The sequence below is a fragment of the Cryptomeria japonica genome, chromosome 9 (assembly GCF_030272615.1).
Source record: "Cryptomeria japonica chromosome 9, Sugi_1.0, whole genome shotgun sequence".
Classification (NCBI taxonomy): domain Eukaryota; kingdom Viridiplantae; phylum Streptophyta; class Pinopsida; order Cupressales; family Cupressaceae; genus Cryptomeria; species Cryptomeria japonica.
Window position 1 is genome coordinate 529,042,706 of NC_081413.1, and position 18,897 is coordinate 529,061,602.

Below are 18,897 nucleotides of genomic sequence, written 5' to 3' on the forward strand. Positions count from 1 at the left end.
ATATGACTTTTACCCCATGCTACAAAGAGATAATGCATTACAAGATTTCAGGAGAGTGCATAATGCTTTCCTGGGGGACCTGTGCTATGAATTGAAGAACATGAAATCAAAAAGAATGTCTGAAGACGCCTAGGCCTTGGTGAAAAGATATGGTAGCTTCTTTGTTCAATTTCCTCGTTCCTGTTATATAAGGGTAGGTGGTTTCGAAGAAGAACCTTTCAGACTTCCTCATTTTTGTTCAGATTGCTTTGTCCTTGCTGAGATTTGTAGACAGTTGTCTGTTGTATTTAAGAAAGCTCAACCCAAAGATAAATGGAAAGATCATTTCCCTGTTCAATTCGGCGCTTTATCTTGTAGTTCAATGTCAGATGCGTTGAGCATAGGAGCTGACTTGAAGAATTTTAATTTCAAATTGCATCAAGAAAGGAATGGTTTTGATAATAAAGGTTTTTCACGGGGCCTTGGTTTGATGCTGCACCTTCCTATCCCACACTTGGAAGACTTTTCGGAAGATTGTTGTGATGAACTTGAAGTGGTTCTGGAACAGATAGTTTCACTGCAGGTGAAACTTGATATAAGTGGGATCAAAGAAGATAATCTAGAGCTATTTGAACCTAGGTATTGTTGTGACCATTTCACACATCGCCCCATTGCAAATGGGGACCCTTGCTTTTTTGGCTTTTTAGGGTTTGTTTTTTGGTCTTTTAGGGTTTTGTTAGTTAGCCTTTGCATTTTGAGTGCTGTCGGGGAGATCAATAGGATAGCAAGTCCGGCTTGAGTGATGTCCCGATCCTGAAATTTGGCTAAGTCTGGAATGTCCTGATCCTGAATTTGACTAAGTTTGGAAACTGAAAAAACCTCAAAAAACTAGATTTTGCAATATAACTCCGAGAGGTCTGAAACCACTCTCAAACATCCTGAAAGTATATATGGAATATAACTTAAAGTATAAGTGACATTTCCCTTATACTTAAATGTTATATTCCATAAAAATTATCCTGGTAGAGAGTTCAAAAAGTCAAATTTCGCTCCTGTCCTTCACTGAGGATCCAGAGCGAATTTCGCTCCTGTCCCTCTCCAAGGGACCAAGGCGAAGCGCTCCTGTCCCTCACCAAGGGTCCAGGGCGAAAAGGCTTATTTGAGTCATTCCTGACCTTGTTTGGTCAAATTGAAACATCAAAGACACAATGAAGGACGAAATGAGCATGATAGAGCATCCAGACTTGACAATGAAATGATGAAGTTTTTTGCCTAGAAGGTCAAATTCGCTGCTGTCCCTCACTGAAGGACCAGAGCGCTTTTCTTTATATGCACAATTTTAAACCTTTTTTGGACATTAACTTTTATTCATAGTATGAAGTAAGGTGAAATCTTCCCTAGCAAAGGAATTTCGAGATGAAAATTGTAGTGATTTAGCCTTGAGGACAAAAATCGCTCCTGTCCCTCACTGAAGGACCGGAGCTTGATTTTCAAATTTGCACTGTTCTTGCAGGATCAGGACAATTTTATGATTGGAAGAGATCAAGGAGGGCATGTTTTGTCCATTGAATATAATTTAAGCAGTCTACAAAGGAGTAAATCAACCCAAATGACAAAAAGTGCTCCCGTCCCTCACTGAAGGACCGTGCCACTTTTTCAAGTTTCTCCTATTTGTTTGATATTTTATGGCAAAACTTGACTTGGATGGGAAGAACGAAGGATGTTTTATGCCTTGGACGCAATTGAGAGATTTAAAGAACAAAAGGGTACGCCAAGATGTCAAAAGTGCTCCCGTCCCTCACTGAAGGACCGTCCCTCTTTTCTAAAAATACAAATTTCTTGCAAAGGCAAGGCAAGTTGCGTGATTGAAATGAATGAAAGAGGGCAAGATTCATCCATTGAAGATAATTTGGAAGACTAGCAAAGGACGAATTGGCTTAAAAATGAAAAAGTGCTCCTGTCCCTCACTGAAGGACCGGAGCTTGAATTCCAAATTTGCATTATCCTTGCAAGATTTAAGTGATTTCGCGATTTGAAGAGGTCAAGGGAAGTGTGTTTTATTCGTTGAATATAACTTGAGTGGCCTACAAAGGAGAGAATCAACCCAAGTTGCAATAGGCGCTCCTGTCCCTCTCCAAGGGACCAGAGCGATTTTCTCACAAGACAAACTTTTGGCAAAAGGAAAGCAAGTTTTATGTTTGAAATGAATGAAAAGGGGCGTGATTTATCCATTGATTATAATTTGGGAGGCTAGCAAAACACAAGTAAGCTCATAGTTGCAAAATCGCTCCTGTCCCTCTCCAAGGGACCAGAGCGAAATCTTCAAAATGCCTAAGTGCCTAACATTTTGAAATGCTATTGCTTGTTGACAGGACTCAAGATGAAGTGGGGAGTGATGTTCTACGTCTAGAAAGTAATTGGAGATTGATGTAATTAAGAGTTTGTACCATGAACTAGAAGGCGCTCCTGTCCCTCTCCAAGGGACTAGGGCGATTTTTGTAAAACCAATAATGTTCCTCCAAAACCACGCTAAGGCAAGATTGTGCAACGATGAAAAAGTCTTCTTCCAAAGGCTTCGAAATATTTAAAAAAATTAAAATTAAATTGGCATTAAATAAAAAACACATTGGCATTTAATAAATTAATTTTGAGCCTTAGAAAATCGAAATTTTTTATTATAAAGGCATTTAAAATTAATTTTTGTGAAATTGAAAATAAAATGGGAGCGCTTGGGGTATTATGTAATGTTTTTTATCAAGACGGCCTCTCCTTTTATTTAATTTTTATTTATCTTTTGGCCTATTTTTCAAGTCGGCCTATGGGAAATGAAAGGATGAGCGTCCATATAAGAGAGGTGTGTTGAGCGATTTTAATCCATCATTCATTCATTCACACAAGTGCGATTTGGAGAAGAACAACAAGGTGCGAAATCTAGCTTGTGTGGAGCGAATTTCTACCAAGTGTGGAGACTAAGGAAGGCGAAATTCATCTCGAAGGCTATTGGAGAGGCGTATTTCTTGCTAGATTGGAGGATAATTTCCAGATTTTTGAAGACATTTGAAGGCGAATTTCCAGATCTTGAAGAAGCTAGTGGAAGATGGAGTTCTTTTCCAAGCTAAAGGGGGCGCATTTTGCTAAAGGGAGTCTTGATCTACATTTTGCCTAGCGAATTCTCCTATTTTTGCATCATTTTTTAGAATTAATTCCCAAGTGAAGGTATGGCGTAATCAACTTGGCACCATTTTTGAAGATTTAAATTTTGCTTTGAAAATCCTAAATTAGGAAATGATAACTCAAGATTTATCATGAAGTTTCCTAAATTGGAATCTTGAATTTTCCTTTCTACACTTCAAGATATATTACTAATTTTGAAATGTTGTGTAGGTATCAAGATGGCGACTCCAAGCTCGAAAGATCTACAAGTCGGAAGACTCTCCTCAAGGACGATCAAGCAAGGACAAGGACGACCTTCTTCGATCCAGTCTAGCATCGACAAGGACGGCCTTCTTTGGACTAACGTCATCAAGGGCGACTTCTCCAATCCAGTATTCCAAGGCGAGGTACATCAATCATCCTGCACATCAAGGACACAAGAAGTTAGAACAAGGGTTCGTTGAAGAAGCAGATAGTACCAGATGAATTAATTAAAGCTAGCTTCTCAATAACATCAAGTTGAATATTTACCAAGTTACAAGTGTCAGACGAGGTGGCATCCTAGTCAACACTTCTCCAGTCAATGTGGTCCACCTCAGCATTTCCAGATTCAATGTACCTAACTCATGGAAGGTGGCACAAACTCCGATGTACCTACCCTAGCTATCCATTGGTGGAATTTTCTAGAGAGGACATGTGTCCAAGCAATACAATTTTATCATTGGTCAAGCATTAAATGTTATGTAATGGTTGTAACAAACCCTAATTAGGGTTTTCATTGTTGAATCTTGGCCATTGATCTCGAATTGATCTAAGCCATCGAATTGTATTGAGGGCACTATATAAGCCCTGGCATTTCATTTTGTAAAGAAATTTTAGCAATAGATAGAATAGTTAGGAATAGTTGGAAGCAGTTAGAAGATAGAGAGAGAATAGCAATTAGAGTAGAGTAGAGAGAGAAGGCAAAGATTGTTGCCAAGATGTTGTTGTAAGAGACTTGTAACTTCATTGAAGAAATGGTGAAATTTATGGGTCGATTCGACAATTTGCATGGTCTTTATACTTCTCATATTTGATTTCATGTTATTAGATGAATGGAAGAAATGTGCTTGATTGATGGTGGAATTCGTATATCCATACTACTAGCAGTTTGTTGATTGCAGACTTGCCTTGCGTAGTCAACAGGAATCATTCAGCTTAAGCTTAACTTCAATTGTCGCTTCTTCATTGATATGCATCAACCTGATGGTGTCTATGCCTGCAGTGATGATTTGAACATCATAAAGCTTTCCTTCGAAGATCGCACTAGCCTTGTAGAGATGGTCCTGCGATGTCAAAACAAGACCTAGTTAGAATTTCATCAAAGATCAATCATTGCTCCTACATTCCTTAGTATTAGGATTAGATTCTCTCCTCGCCCTCCTCTTTTTTCCTTTTTTTCAAGTCAAAGTTAGTAAGAGCCTGTGTTCTAGCAATATTCAAAGCAGATCAGACGTTCAATCATCGAATGTAAGTCCCCTTGTGATTCCAGCAAATCACATCATACCACAGAGAGCTTATCCACACGTAGAGACCCTACATACAAGAACCTTGAAGTCATCCCGATTGATCCTTTTCGCGACATCTTCAGCATTCGGAGGCTTTACTCAAGAGAGGATAAGGTACCTTTAGGTATTTTATTTTGTGTTTGATAGTGTACAAAATACACGTCAACAGGTATCTAGATCAAACTGAACCTGAAACATTCTCTATTAATTGGGATGTGGAAGAAGAAGATGATATACAGCTCAGAACAAAAAGAGTCTTGGAGAGAATTGCAGATTGGGTTAATAAGAAAAGAGCAATGAAATCAGGCATCGAGATTGGTCCTGCAAGAGATAATGTGGTTTCTCTATGTTCTCCAAAAAGCTTTTCTAACCCCACTTCTATGCCTGTTCATGCAAGTAAAAATAAGAAGTCATCTCACACCAAGCACGAGTCTAATCCTGCTTCTCGATTTACAAAGTCACGGAGTGTTGCATAGAAGAAAATGGACCTGGTCAGAGACACAGAGGTGAAAGACAAGACCCTCAATCCTCAGATTTTTGAGGTTGAGGACCTTGATAGTGATATTGTCAACATAACATCACGGATTCCCATGCAATCACTGTAGCCATGACACCGCCACCTTAAGTAACTGGAAGAACAGCTAGTTCAAGCACAACTCCCAAATGGTTAACTACTTCAGTAAGTAAGAAACGGAGCTCGATCCCAATGTCTATCCCAATTCAAGATATGGTGGTCAAATACATGGAAAAAGGTCCTAAACAGAAGAAGTTCAAAACAACCATCAGGTTGGACGCTGATGAAAAGACCGGGAGATGGGTTGCTTAAATTGCTTCCTATAAACCCAAGGATGAAAGTAAAGAAATAAATGTAGAAGATTTTGAAGTCACCAAAGTAGATCTGGGAAACATGAGCAGGGACTCTGATAACCACCTTTTCAATGTGACGGCTAAGAAAATTCTCACCAGGTTAGAGAAAGACGGACAAGAGAAAAAGGAACTGAAACAGCAAATCAAGGTTTTAGCCCAATTCATTGATAGCCTAGGCTGTTTTGGAGCACTCCCTATATCGCAAGCTTCAGAAAACTTCGATCCCACTTCACTGGAGAACAAGAAACTGATGAATCAAGTTCAACGAGCCAAGAGCATCGCAGGGGCCGTAGAAAAATGGATTGAAGGGTTGATCAAGGATGGCAAAAATTATATTACAAATTTCTGGAAGCTATGCGATGAAATTCAAAACCTCAATGCAGAGATCCAAAATCAGGTTGTGCAATGGGAAAAGGAGGAACATAAGTGGGAAAATGTATCACCCATGTTCGCCAAGATAGAAAAATATAGAGCCACTGAGTTTTTAACATAAAACTCAATAAAGGTGGTAACTGATGAGTGCCACCTCTTTGTGTTGAAGAAAACCATAGCGTGGCGGGTAATTACATTCAAGGCTGTAATCTTTGATGCCAAAGCCTCTGTTTACGAGCTCCAGGAACTTCAATATAGCTTGGTCAATGATAATAAAGTGGTTAACCCAGATCATGATTGGCAACTAGGACTGTATGGGTTGATAACACAGGACGCGGTAAAGGCATTTAAATTGCACATGGAGAAAATTAGAGTCAAAGGAAACTTTACTTCTAAAGATATAACACAGATTGCCCGAATTGAATCCATGACGTTCATTGGCAATGATCAGTTACCTAAACATGCCGAGAAAATGGTAAAACACAAGTGGGAAAAGGAAGCTGCAAAGGCAAAAACTAATGCCATGAAGAATCCGAGTCAATCTATGATTCAGGAGCTTACAACCGCCCATGATGCCTGGAAAAGTGTTAGAGGAGATGACATTGGAGATGAAGCATAATTTGATGCTTATGCTTTGTTTTTATTTTTAAATGCTTTTCAAAAACCTTGCAATTACTTCTGGACATTTGTCCCCTAAATACTCTGTTAGTTTTATAACTGTTTCATAGGAGGTCGGGTTTTTCAGGGAGACCTCCTCTGTTCTTCAAAAAAACTACTATAAGTTAGATGAAAAAGATTTTAGAAGGGGGGAACAATAGACTTAGAGATTAGAAAATTTTGTTTGTCTGAAGGAAGTGATCAAATTGTCTAGAATCTGAAATTAGAAGGAACATATGTGTGTATCTTTATGTCTTTGTTGCATGGAATATACATATAAAGATCATATGCATTTTGAGGTTTTAAATCTTCGAGTTTGAATCCATGGAATAATGTTTCCTTGCAAATATTAATCCAGTCAAATTGTTTGTGATTATTTTTCTAATGGTGAATGCTATTATCAATCTGGAGCTTCTTTCTGTGTTGTTTAGAAAGATATTTGGTTGAAAAGAGACTTTGTTTCTCTTCTTTATTTTTATGAAGTGCTGAAATCAGTGTTATTGAACTTTGCTTTGATTAATTTTAATTTTCGTGGTGAAGCATCTTGAAGAAAGTTTTTTTTTCTGAATTATTTGCATATTACCGGCCTCTCATCTAAGAATGAAGTAGGCAGCCTTATGTGCTTTCAGGTTAAAAGCATTTCAGTTTTATTTAGTTAGATTATTCTCTGAATAACTAAAGGAGGGAGCTGTACCTATCTAAAATTCAGAGGGAAGTGATGTATGTCTCACTTACCCAACTGTTTAGTTGAACTTTTGTTTTTCAAAGAGGGGTAACAGAGCTTTGAATTAATTCAATTAAAAGAAAGACAAAATCTGTTCACTAACAGATTTTTGGCGACTCTGCTGGGGATCGAAGTGCCTTGTGCATTTGATTTTCAAAATTTTTAAGGTACCTCCTCTAGGATGGAGGTTGGCGGCTTTGTTGAAGATGAATACCAGAAGGCCTTTGTGAGATATCCAAAAGTACTAAAAGATTGGATTCCAGCAAGAAAGGAGAATGAAACAGATATCTCACTCTTTATACCATCATTTAAAGAGAATCCAATCATTGAAGTTGTAGGAGATTTAATAAAAGAAGCACAATTCTTGAAAGATTTTTATGGTGATGTGCCAATCCAGAAAAGAAATGAATCAAAACCTCAACACTTGAGCAAAGAAGAAGAAGTTGGTGACATGAAGCATGAACAAAGCAATGATCTTGAAGCAAAATCAAGTCATAGTCAGCAAGAAGAAGAAAAAAATTCCAGTAATTTTCAGACTTCTAAAGTTCTCATCTCAAATGCACCTTTGGGAGAAACGGCACAACAATTTTCATATAAGCAGTTACAAGATCAAGATATTCAAGGTATGACAAAAATCATTGACATTGGGACTCTCTTTGTGAAAGATGATATGGATGTAAACAATGAGGAATATTTTGAATCCATATTTATTTTCCCATGCATGCCTTGTACCTCTCTCATAGATGGGATTAGTATAATATTGATGTTGTTGCTCATTTCTTTTCTTCCTCCATCTTACAAAAAATTGACTAGAAGAGGCTCATACTTTGTTCATCCTATAAATGGTCATATTTAGCCTTTTCTCTTCTCTCCTTCTATTGTAAATAACCCATTTTGCTTTCCAATTTTGGCTTTTTTTTTTTTGTTGGGTGTGTTTTTGTCTTCAATAAGGTTACAACAATTTTGGAATTTACCCTTTATCATGAATCGACCCACAATCTGAAAATTTCCTTGAAATGAAGGCCTTCCCCAAATGGACTATGACATCTTATGCTTAAGCGGTTTTAGCATCCAAAGCATTAAAGTTCAATGGGAAATATTTGAGTTAGAATTTTAATATTTTTTTTTATTTTTATTTTTGAACTTTCCACACATTTCCCTTTTTTCAAGAGCCTTCAAGAGATTGGGGGACTAGAGTTCTCTGCAATGTTCACTGGTATTCTCATACTCGTGCTGGAGGAAAATCTTGGCAACAGTTTTCTGCTATATGATGAGCACAAAAGGATACGTTGAGGAGGCTTTCAAAAGTTAAATGCAAAACAATGAGCCCGCGAGCGGATTTAGATATCCTTAACAATTATTAGTCGGCAGGCTCGGGAATATTGGAATTCTTGAAAACATAGCACACTTGGTTCCGGTGTTTGGGAAAAGGTCAGTCCTCTGATATTCTTCATACATATGCTTTCTAGAATTTTTTTTAACAAAATGCCTTAAGGAAATGTTGTCTCACGGAATGCCACAGCCACAACAAAGTTTCTTGTCACATCTATGAAACCAACATGAAAATGCATGAAACAATGACTCTGTAACCCAAAGGAGAAGGCACTCATCAATGGCAACCAGAGATTCTGGAGTTCTCTTCATTATGTCACATAATGCAGTCCCTAGGTAGAGCCAATGTTACCTTGTGATTTTTTTTTAAAATCTTAGGTAACCCTTTCACTGGCTAATTATGAAAAATGGACATAAATTTTTAATACTTTCATTTAATAAGGGCTTAATAAATTATTTTGTACTAAGAATTAAATATTATCATATTGTGCAAAATAATTAAATATCAAATTATGTCAAGTGAAAATTAGGTGAAATTCAGTCAAAGATTTTTACCTTTCATGTAAAATAATTTTTATTGTAATGTGCAGAATTATTGTACACAAATATGTAGAAATCTTAATGAAAGTGAAAGAAATGTAAGTGGGTAAACCAAAATTGGGAGGAAAAATTGTTGAAAAAGAAAGTTAGGTAAAAGGGAAGTTACGAGTAGTTACCCAACTACTTTAGGTATGGATGAATTCTTTAAAAGGGGATTATTTTTATTGTTGAAGGATTCTCTCCTCTACGGAAAAAAAAGGAGATTTGTAACCAGAGTTTATTGTTTTTACTCATAGCTGAAATACAGGCTTGATAAAAGAATAATTGCTTTCTCTCATGAATTTATCTTTGAAAGTCTTTGTGCTGATCAAAGAGAGTGGGCTTTGTATCACCGATTTGGAGAATTATTGATAAACTATGTTTTATCAATATTTGCAATTATTCATTGGAGGATTTTATGAATATTGAAAGACTGTGTGTTGTTAATATTCATTTATATGTTTATATGTACAAGCATTTATTTCATTTTCCATATTAATTATACCAAAATTATTAATAGACTTTGTGCTATTAATAAATGTTCATATTTTATTGAGGTCACAATTGTTTATTTCTTGGAAAGGAGGGATTATTTTGAAATATAAAATTAACATTTGAGGGAGCTGCTGCTCTTTGAAAGCAGAGGAAAATCATCCTTCTTTGTTATGGTTTATCCAATGTTGCAAGGTTTTGTTGTTGTCCATTGGGCAAATTGGTAAAGAAAGTACAGTGACAAATTCATTTGCTAACATGAGGTAATAAGTAGCTGCATGAAGGGGCTTGTGAAGCTGGGTCTGCCATCTCTTGTCAATGATATCCCAAATGGGACGATACTTACTTTCATCCCCTTCATAGGCAGATCTGATGCTCTCCTTGGCCCTATCCATGGCCTCATATATGTAGCCCATTGCGGGCTTCTCCCCGTCATCAACATGTAGGAGAACTACCAAGGGCTCAATGAACTGCAAATATTGTGAAACAATATGTAATATCAGTTAATGTAAGTGTGAAATTATGAATGAAAATATGCAAATAAAAGAAAAATACGAATAAAAATAAAAACTTAAAACTTAAAACATAAGGTAGAAATTAGAATGCTTAAAAATTTTACCTTCACAATCTCACCAGGGGTTCAAAAGCTTGGCTCATCAAAAATGTAATCTGCGACATCAACTCCTACAACACTCGTAGCATAGGATGAGGAAGTCGACTCCTCACCAACAAACATACGTCTCAAAGCTGCCTTACTCCGAATCAAGGATTGTAATGTGATGATGTTAGTGGCAAATCTAGTGATTCCAGGACAAGCCAACTCCTTCTGCCCCGTGTATTGCCTCATTAAGTTAAGGACCCATACCTGATTGTATACAAATTTGCAAATATCTTTTGCCTTCTCTACACATGTCCTGATCCATGCAATCTTACCAATGTCCTCCAACATGAGGTCAATGCAATGGGCGGCACATGGAGACCAAAATATAGATGGGTGCCTCTCCATCAAAAGTTTACCTGCAGCAACATAATTTGCTGCATTATCGGTCACCACTTGTACTACATTCTCCTCACCCACTTCATATATGACCTCCTCTATAACCTCACATAGGTAAGTGGCATTTTTAGAATGTGCGGAAGCATCAATTGACTTCATGAACATGGTGCCACTTGAAATTTGAAAACAAAGCAAAAATAGTGATCAATGATCATTCAATAAATCTCAACTCAAAAATAAAATGTGAATCATTAAATAAAATTCAAGTTATTCAATCACCTGCAGAAGAAACAAGAAAATTTAGGAGCGTCCGATTTCTCCTATCAGTCCAACCATCGGTCATGATGGTGCAACCCTTCTTCCATATCTCTCGCTGATCCTCTAATGTGGCTTTTACATCAGCCACCAGTTCTATCAAAATTGGGCCACTTAACTCAGAAACAGAAGGGGCTTTGAAACCTGCCCCACAAATAGCGATGGCATCAACCATGCTCTACCAATAAGGAGACCTATCACAAATAAATTAAATAAGATAAGTATAAAATTATAAATATTAGACAAAACAAACTAAAAATATTAACAACTTAAAAACTTAAAAACTTAAAACAATCAAATAAAAACTAAAAGGAATTACCTGGTTGCGAAGAATGGAATATTGCAATAAAACCAAAATCTTCAAATTGCACCTTTAGCCTTATTGTGTACCTCTTTGTTCCAAGCCATGCTCTCAAGTGAAGGTTGGGCACCACGAGTAGTGCGTTACTCAAAATATGAATCTATCCTAGATTTACAAACTCTAGGACCAATGGTTGGAGTTGCACTGATACTCCCACTAGCACTGGCACTACCGGCAACAGAAGCACTAGCACTCCCACTAGGACAATATGGAGGCATGGAAGAGGCCTCTCCAACAGAACCAATGCTAGTCTGAGCCAACTCCTCCCTTTGCCTCTTCTTTATTTCTTTTTGAGTCTCAAGTGTCTCTAATAGCACTTGGCACTCACGAATAGCCTCAGGAAGAGCTAGTGTGGAAGGCTCTGCATCATGGCCACGTATGCCGGCAAGTTGGTATTTCAATCTATTTATGCCTCTATGAAAGATTGTTTTACAAAATTTACATTTTGCCTCTCCTCTTTTTTGCCCAGGAAAAGGTTTTGTATATTTCCAAGCTAGATCTTTTCTACCTGGGATTGCTCTACAAGGAGGACTAGAACTAGACATTGTTTTCAAAAGTTGAAGGTTACTGGAATAAGACACAATTACAAAAAAAATGAATATTTGTCCATTGTTAAATTATAAATTAATACAAAAAAAATATAATAGCAATGTTTTGATTTTGATACAAAAATCAATGTATTGGAATTTGTATTCATTTTTTTCAAAGAAATTAGCAAACCTACCATGTAGATTGTTATTTTCATTTCAAAACATAAAGAAATCAGCAAACCCTACAATGTACATTTTTAACTAAAAAAAAATGTACATTGTAGGGTTTGCTGATTTCTTTAAGTTTTGAGAAAACAAAAAACAATCTACATGGTAGGGTTTGCTGATTTATTTGAAAGAAATGAATACATATTACAAATGTTTAAAAAAAAATGTAAATTTTGCTTATAAAACACCAAAAAAAATAAATCTTACCTCTTATAAGAAGGTTGAAATGAAATGCAACCTCTTTCCAATCCTCTCTAACAAGCTTTTGATGCACCAAATGCAAGTATTACACTGCCCCAATGTGATTTGTTGAAGAAATTCTACTCCTCCTTGCTGGTTGCCCTACTATGCTCTCTTCTTTTTCCTCACAACTCACTCTTCTCCTATTTTTTCAATAGAATGAAATGAGATGCCTTTTACAGCTTAGAATAAAATATAAATGAAAAAAAAAAGCAAGTAAAACCATTGTTTAACATGTTTTAATTTTGCCTTTTCGGTTGTTTACGCCGGCTGAGTCCTAGCATCGGGACTCGCCCGGTCCGAGCCGAGTCATGTGACTCGCCATGACTCGGCCAAAACTCGTCGAGTCCGGGTCCGAGCCACCTAGGACTCGCCGAGGGTGACTCGGCCCGTGACTCGCCGAGTCATGGCAAGTCACGGAACTCTGATTTTGAAAAAAAAGGCCAAACTTTATATTTGTGTTTCAACCTCACATGAAGCATCTTCTTGTATTTTCTACGGCATCTAAGACTTACGATTTCACTTTGTTCTCTGTGTTTGATGCCTCAAGAATTCTAGGCAGGCTCTTATAGGAATTCCTCCCTTTCTAAGAGGGAGTGTTGAAATTATGTAGCAATGGTCGGATGACTCTAATCATTCAAATGTCTAATTGGCTTAACGGCCTTAGACATTTGTACGATTATTCCTTATTCCTATCATTCACAACAAATTAGCATTCTGATCACAGATTAGAATATTGTATGATAATCGATTTAATCATTGTGATTACAATCAGATTCTACAATAATCGATCCTATGTATAATCAGTAATAATTTTATATTACTGATTATACATAGCATCAAGTGTATTATATACCGATCTGTGTATATCCAATGATTATTGATTAAATATTGTCATCATAATCTATTATTGGCTTCACTAATTACTAATGGATTGTTTATGCTATGTTTATTAATCGGTTTAGTTTACTGATTGTGTTTGCATGTAATCCCGATTATACAATCGGTTTTGACTATTTGTTATACGTTGGTGATTATTGGTTAGCATGCCTCCACATAGGAGTCACGACTCTACATGGAACCGTATGTTTATTAATCGGTTTAGTTTACTGATTGTGTTTGCATGTAATCCCGATTATACAATCGGTTTTGACTATTTGTTATACGTTGGTGATTATTGGTTAGCATGCCTCCACATAGGAGTCGCGACTCTATGTGGAACCATGTCGGTTCCACGTAGAGTCGTGACTCTATGTTAATTGCTATGCTTATAAATCATTGACTATCACATTAAGTCGAGGATACATATACAGCGAACAAATAAATCATAGTACACAGTCGACATAAAGGAGTCGATACTGATATATATCTGTGCGAAGGCAATATCATTCAATATTTATAGTGAAGTGATCTGCATTTCACAAGTTTGTGATATTGTTGGGTGATTGACGGTACTTGACTAATATAATCGAACTGTGGATAGTTCGATATATAGTGTAAACAACATTACAGTATATATATATATATACTACTAAGTATAATTCAACGTTACATTGCAATCTGAAAATTGTCAAAGACATCAGTGATCCATTCTATATATATTCTGCAAACTGAAATATATAGGAAGTTACAGTGTTAGAATAAAATTAAGTGACTAAAATTTTGAAAATTACCATATATATAAATTTGATCCAATTTTAACAGAATTTAGGAGGGAAAGAGAACTCCCATCGCTAATCATTAACAGAAATTGCAGGAGATAGATGGCAGCCCCAAATCAAGGAGGATTCAAAAGGTGAAGGGAAGCAAAATTTGATAAATCAGATCATTGCATTCAAATGAAGTCTAAAAGACCGATTTGTCTTAGCAAAGAAGGGCAATCATCACTTGATCAAAGGGATAAGCTAATACAAATGGATGCTAAAACACCAATTTGCTTTGTGTCAACAAAAGCAATCAAAGATTGATCAGATCTGATCAACTCACACACATGAAGCTCATAATGCCGAACATGTATGGTGTGCAAATGAACCCCTAATGACTGATTTGGCAAGGAAGTTTGAAAGGCAAGTTACTTGGGCAGAAAATTGACTAAGTATAGAAAAATTTCCTTTGCCCATGCAAAACCCCGACCTGCCTTCCTTTGCTCTTCAAAAAGCCAGAATTACTTCCTTTGCTAAGCAATGTTTTAATCCTTTCAGTCATCGATCTGGCATAGAATGTATATTTTGACTCCTTTGAAGTCCAATTTGGGCACCAAGAGTTGTGATTATGGTAAATGGAAGAGCTTCAGTGGATAGAGCAAAAAACCTTGAGTATATCTTGTGCTTCATCTCAAATGCAATCCCACCTTTGCTCATTGACATAGACAATTGGCATGAAGATTGGAAGCAAGGACTGAATTAATGAAGAATTCGATGGGAACAAAGACTGAATCACAGCGATTTACATCATTTCCTTTGCCCCCTTAGAGGAGCGGCATCATTTCCTTTGCCCCCTTGGAGGAGCGGCATCATTTCCTTCAGCCTCTTGAGGGAGCGATCTGACTTCCATTGCTATTTTAGAGGCCCGAAATAACTTCCTTTGCATTCCAAGAGGTCCAAAATGTCTTTGCTCTTTATGAATTACAATGATTTTGATCCTTCAACCAGCGATCAGGCCTAGTAGACTTTTTTTCAACATCCAAGAGGTCTGATGTAGTTGCAAGGAGTTCATTTGAAGATGAGTTGATAAGCTTAGGCGAATGGAGGAAGAAACCTTAAACATTTCGTGTGCTTCACCTTGAATACAACGGCATAAACAAGTGAAGAGATCAAATTGATAGAGGAGTTGATAGAAGTTGACGGAGATGGCGATTTTACATTACTTCCATTGCCCCCTTGGAGGAGTGGCATCATTTCCTTTGCCCCCTTGGAGGAGCGGCATCATTTCCATTGCCCCCTTGAAGGAGTGAACACACTTCCATTGCCCCCTTAGAGCAGAGGCATCATTTCCATTGCCCTCTAGGAGGAGTGGGCACACTTCCTTTGCTCCCTTTAAGACGCGAACTTCTTTCCTTTGCTCATTAAAATGTCCAAATTCATATCGGTGATCACTCCAAGCAAGCAATAAGAATGAGCATTATTAGCGCCAAGGTTGGAATTTGAAAGGAAAATATTCAAAAATATTAGCAAGTCGGTTTCTTAGATGATAAAAGAATATTTATTTAAAATGTTATCAAGATGGCCTAAATAAGGAAGAGACACACCTCATCTCTTGAGCGCCTATAAATGACAAGCAAATCGTATCATTTGATCACAATAGCAAGCGAATTATATCCTAAGGAGCAGAGCAGTGATTTAAAACTCCACAAGGGCGGCGAATTGGATCAAAAATAAGGTGAATTCATTCATATCCCTTCAGCACACAGCGAATTTCCTGGGTATTATTAGTCAATCATCTTTGTTAGTTGCATCTATATAAGGTCAAAATCATCAAAATCAGAGGTTATAGGAGCGAGGAAGAAGGAACTCCATCACTTAGAGAAAGGAGGATCACTTCAGCAAAGAGGATTATGATCAGTACGTTGATAACATCAAAGGAAGTCAACATACATGCTTCACTTCAAGCTAGGAAGCGGATAGTTTCAGAAGAACTAATCAATGCTTGCTTAACCATAGTGATGCTTCCCATCATCATCACATTGAGCAAGTGAATGATGTTGAGGATCAAGAGATATTGCTCAAACACTTTGTGTTGATCTACCAAGTACAAGCAAACTGAGGTGTCATCTGTTGGCAATAATGCAACAAACTGAGAGGGGGGGGGGGAGCGGGTGAATCAGTTTGCTCTCACAAACTCTACACAACTCAAACTTAAATTCAGATCTGATAATGAACACCAAAAGCATAAATCAACACCACATCAATAACACGTCACACCAAGATTTTTGACATGGAAAACCCCGTTAAGGGAAAAACCACGGTGGGAACCTACCCACAATGAGATAATAACCTATTAGGAGTAAGTGTAAATATTACAATGGGGAATGCACATGCATTTAGGCACACTACCTAGAGCTTACTGCTCAAATCAGAAAACAAGAAGGGCTACAACCTTGAGGAAGACTCACTGCCTTACAAAAAGATTCGGATTACACCTGGAGGATCATGAATTAATGACATAGCATCTTCTCATGCCTAGTTACAATTTCGGTTAAGCACATATACTCAAACGTTGCTCTTTCACACTTCTTCACACTCTTTTGCACTTCTCCTCTACTACTGAAAGATTAAATCAATGTTCACACACGCAGATACAACTCTCACATGAATATTACATATATCTATACAAATCATCAACCTATATTTCAAGGTCAGCTCAACCCTCAACACAAATTACAAAACAATAACTTCACATGCTACAACAATACATGCAGACCAAAACAATGTCGGCTAAGACATGGTCTAGACCTAAACCAACACTGTACGCAAGAAACACTTCCAAGAATTACCCCTTGAACATCCACAACACTCTACAATCATCATGAATGTCGCATAACATGAAGAACACCACCGGGTTAAGAAAATGATCAATAATGCGACAACGATCAATGCAGACCATCAACACGGATAGAACACGATCCAGAAACATCCACAAGCAACGTGAATCTTCATAGAAACAATCACAACATCACCTTTTACTAGAATCTCCATCATCATTATACCGAACCTCAAGAACATACACTGAACTGACTATCAAACTGAAAGATTCACTTGCGGACTTCCAAATCACGAACCATCTGAATTGAGGACACATATGAACATCCCAAACACACTGCCAAATCCGCAAACCAAGATATTGCAATTTTAGAGCAATGCGGAGCAAAAAGCCGAATAACACGAACAACTGTAAACCAACCTCAATACCAGATCTCACAACTCGATCAAATAATCATGTGAACCTCTAAAACTTTTGTTGAATCAACTAGAGATACTTATCTCAAAACCCATTAAACCGCAACAGCTCAACTGCAACACACTGGCCAAACCAACTCATCCAATCTGACTGCAATACTGGAATACGCAGAAGAATATGTTGACATCAATGACAAAACATCATTCTAGCAAACTTTTCGGCAATATCTAATATCATCCTAGTCACCACTCACAAAATCAAGGAGTTTCACATTAGTGTGTCCAAACACAATGTACCCGACTCACCCATGGACACAAACTCCAATGTACCTACCCTCACTATCTATTGGTCAAAGATTCAAGAGAGGACATGTGTCCAAATGTTGTAATTATCTCATTGGCTAAGGAGAGTTTGTTCCAACAAACCCTAATTAGGGTTTCATCTTGTAATCATGACCATTGATCTCATATCGATCTGAGCCTTTGAATTGTATTGAGCTCTCTATATAAGGCTCAAACTTCTCATTTGTAAAGGTTAATAGTGAATAGTTAATAGCAAACTAATAGTTAATAGATCAATAGCAAGTTAATAGTTTAGTAGCAGATAGCAGTTAGAATAGAGTAGGAGAAGAAGAAATTGTTGCTAAGGCTTGTAAATGTAAGTACTTTTTTCATTGAAGATATGGTGAAATGTGTTATTTCAACAAGCTACATGGTTTCTACTTCTCATTTGCTTTTATGTTGATTAGTTGAATGATAGAGCATTGTGCATAATTCATGGTGAAACTCTTAATCCATACCACTAGCAGTTTGTTGATTGCAAATTTGCCTTGTGTGGTCAACTGGAATACTTGAATGAACTCTAGTTCAATTGTTATCCAATCATTGATATGCATATAATTAATGGTGTCTATGCTTGATAATGATTTGAAAATCATCTAATTTCCTTAGAAGATTGCACTAAGATTTGTGGAGTTGTTGCTTTGCATGTCAAAGCAAGGCTTAGTGGAGTTTCACCAAAGATTGTCCATTTCTCTTGCATTCTTAGGATTAGATTAGACTCCTTGAACTTTATCTGTTTTTCTCTTTTTTAATTCTCCAAGCAAGTAGTTAGAATCTAAGTTCTAGCAATTCAAGCATTCAATTATTCAACGTGAGGCCCCTTGGATTACAAGCAATCACATCAACCATTGGTCTTATCCATGAGTCAAAACCTAACAGTAGAAACCTTGGAGTTGTCTCATTTGATTGCGAAGCATAGCATTTGAGAGACTTTGTTCAAGAGAGGATAAGATACTTTTGGTATTTTATTCTGTGTTTGATTGTGCTAAAAAACACATCAACAAGTGTCGTGTGATATCATGCCTATGGATGTGTGTCACGTGTTGCTCGATAGACCATGGCAGTTTGACCAGAAAGCCATACACGATGGAGGAATATCTCCTGTACTATGTAGAAAGATGGTATCAAGCATACCTTGTTACCATGAAGGATGAAGAAGTGGGATTTGCTTTGGTAATCAAGCCCAAGGCTGCTTACCTCAATGAAAACGGATGGATTACCTAAGGGGATACATGATACATTGGAAGAGCACATGGACATTGTGGTAGCTGATTTGCCTAATGAGTT

General features: G+C 37.2%; 1 protein-coding gene across 11 annotated transcripts in view; it reads left to right on the forward strand.

Annotated features, from left to right (window-relative positions):
* The window catches only part of LOC131077053 (DNA-directed RNA polymerase III subunit 1), a 275,512-nt gene that overhangs the window by 217,688 nt on the left and 38,927 nt on the right, over window positions 1-18,897 (forward strand). The gene's annotated exons all lie outside the window — the stretch shown is intronic.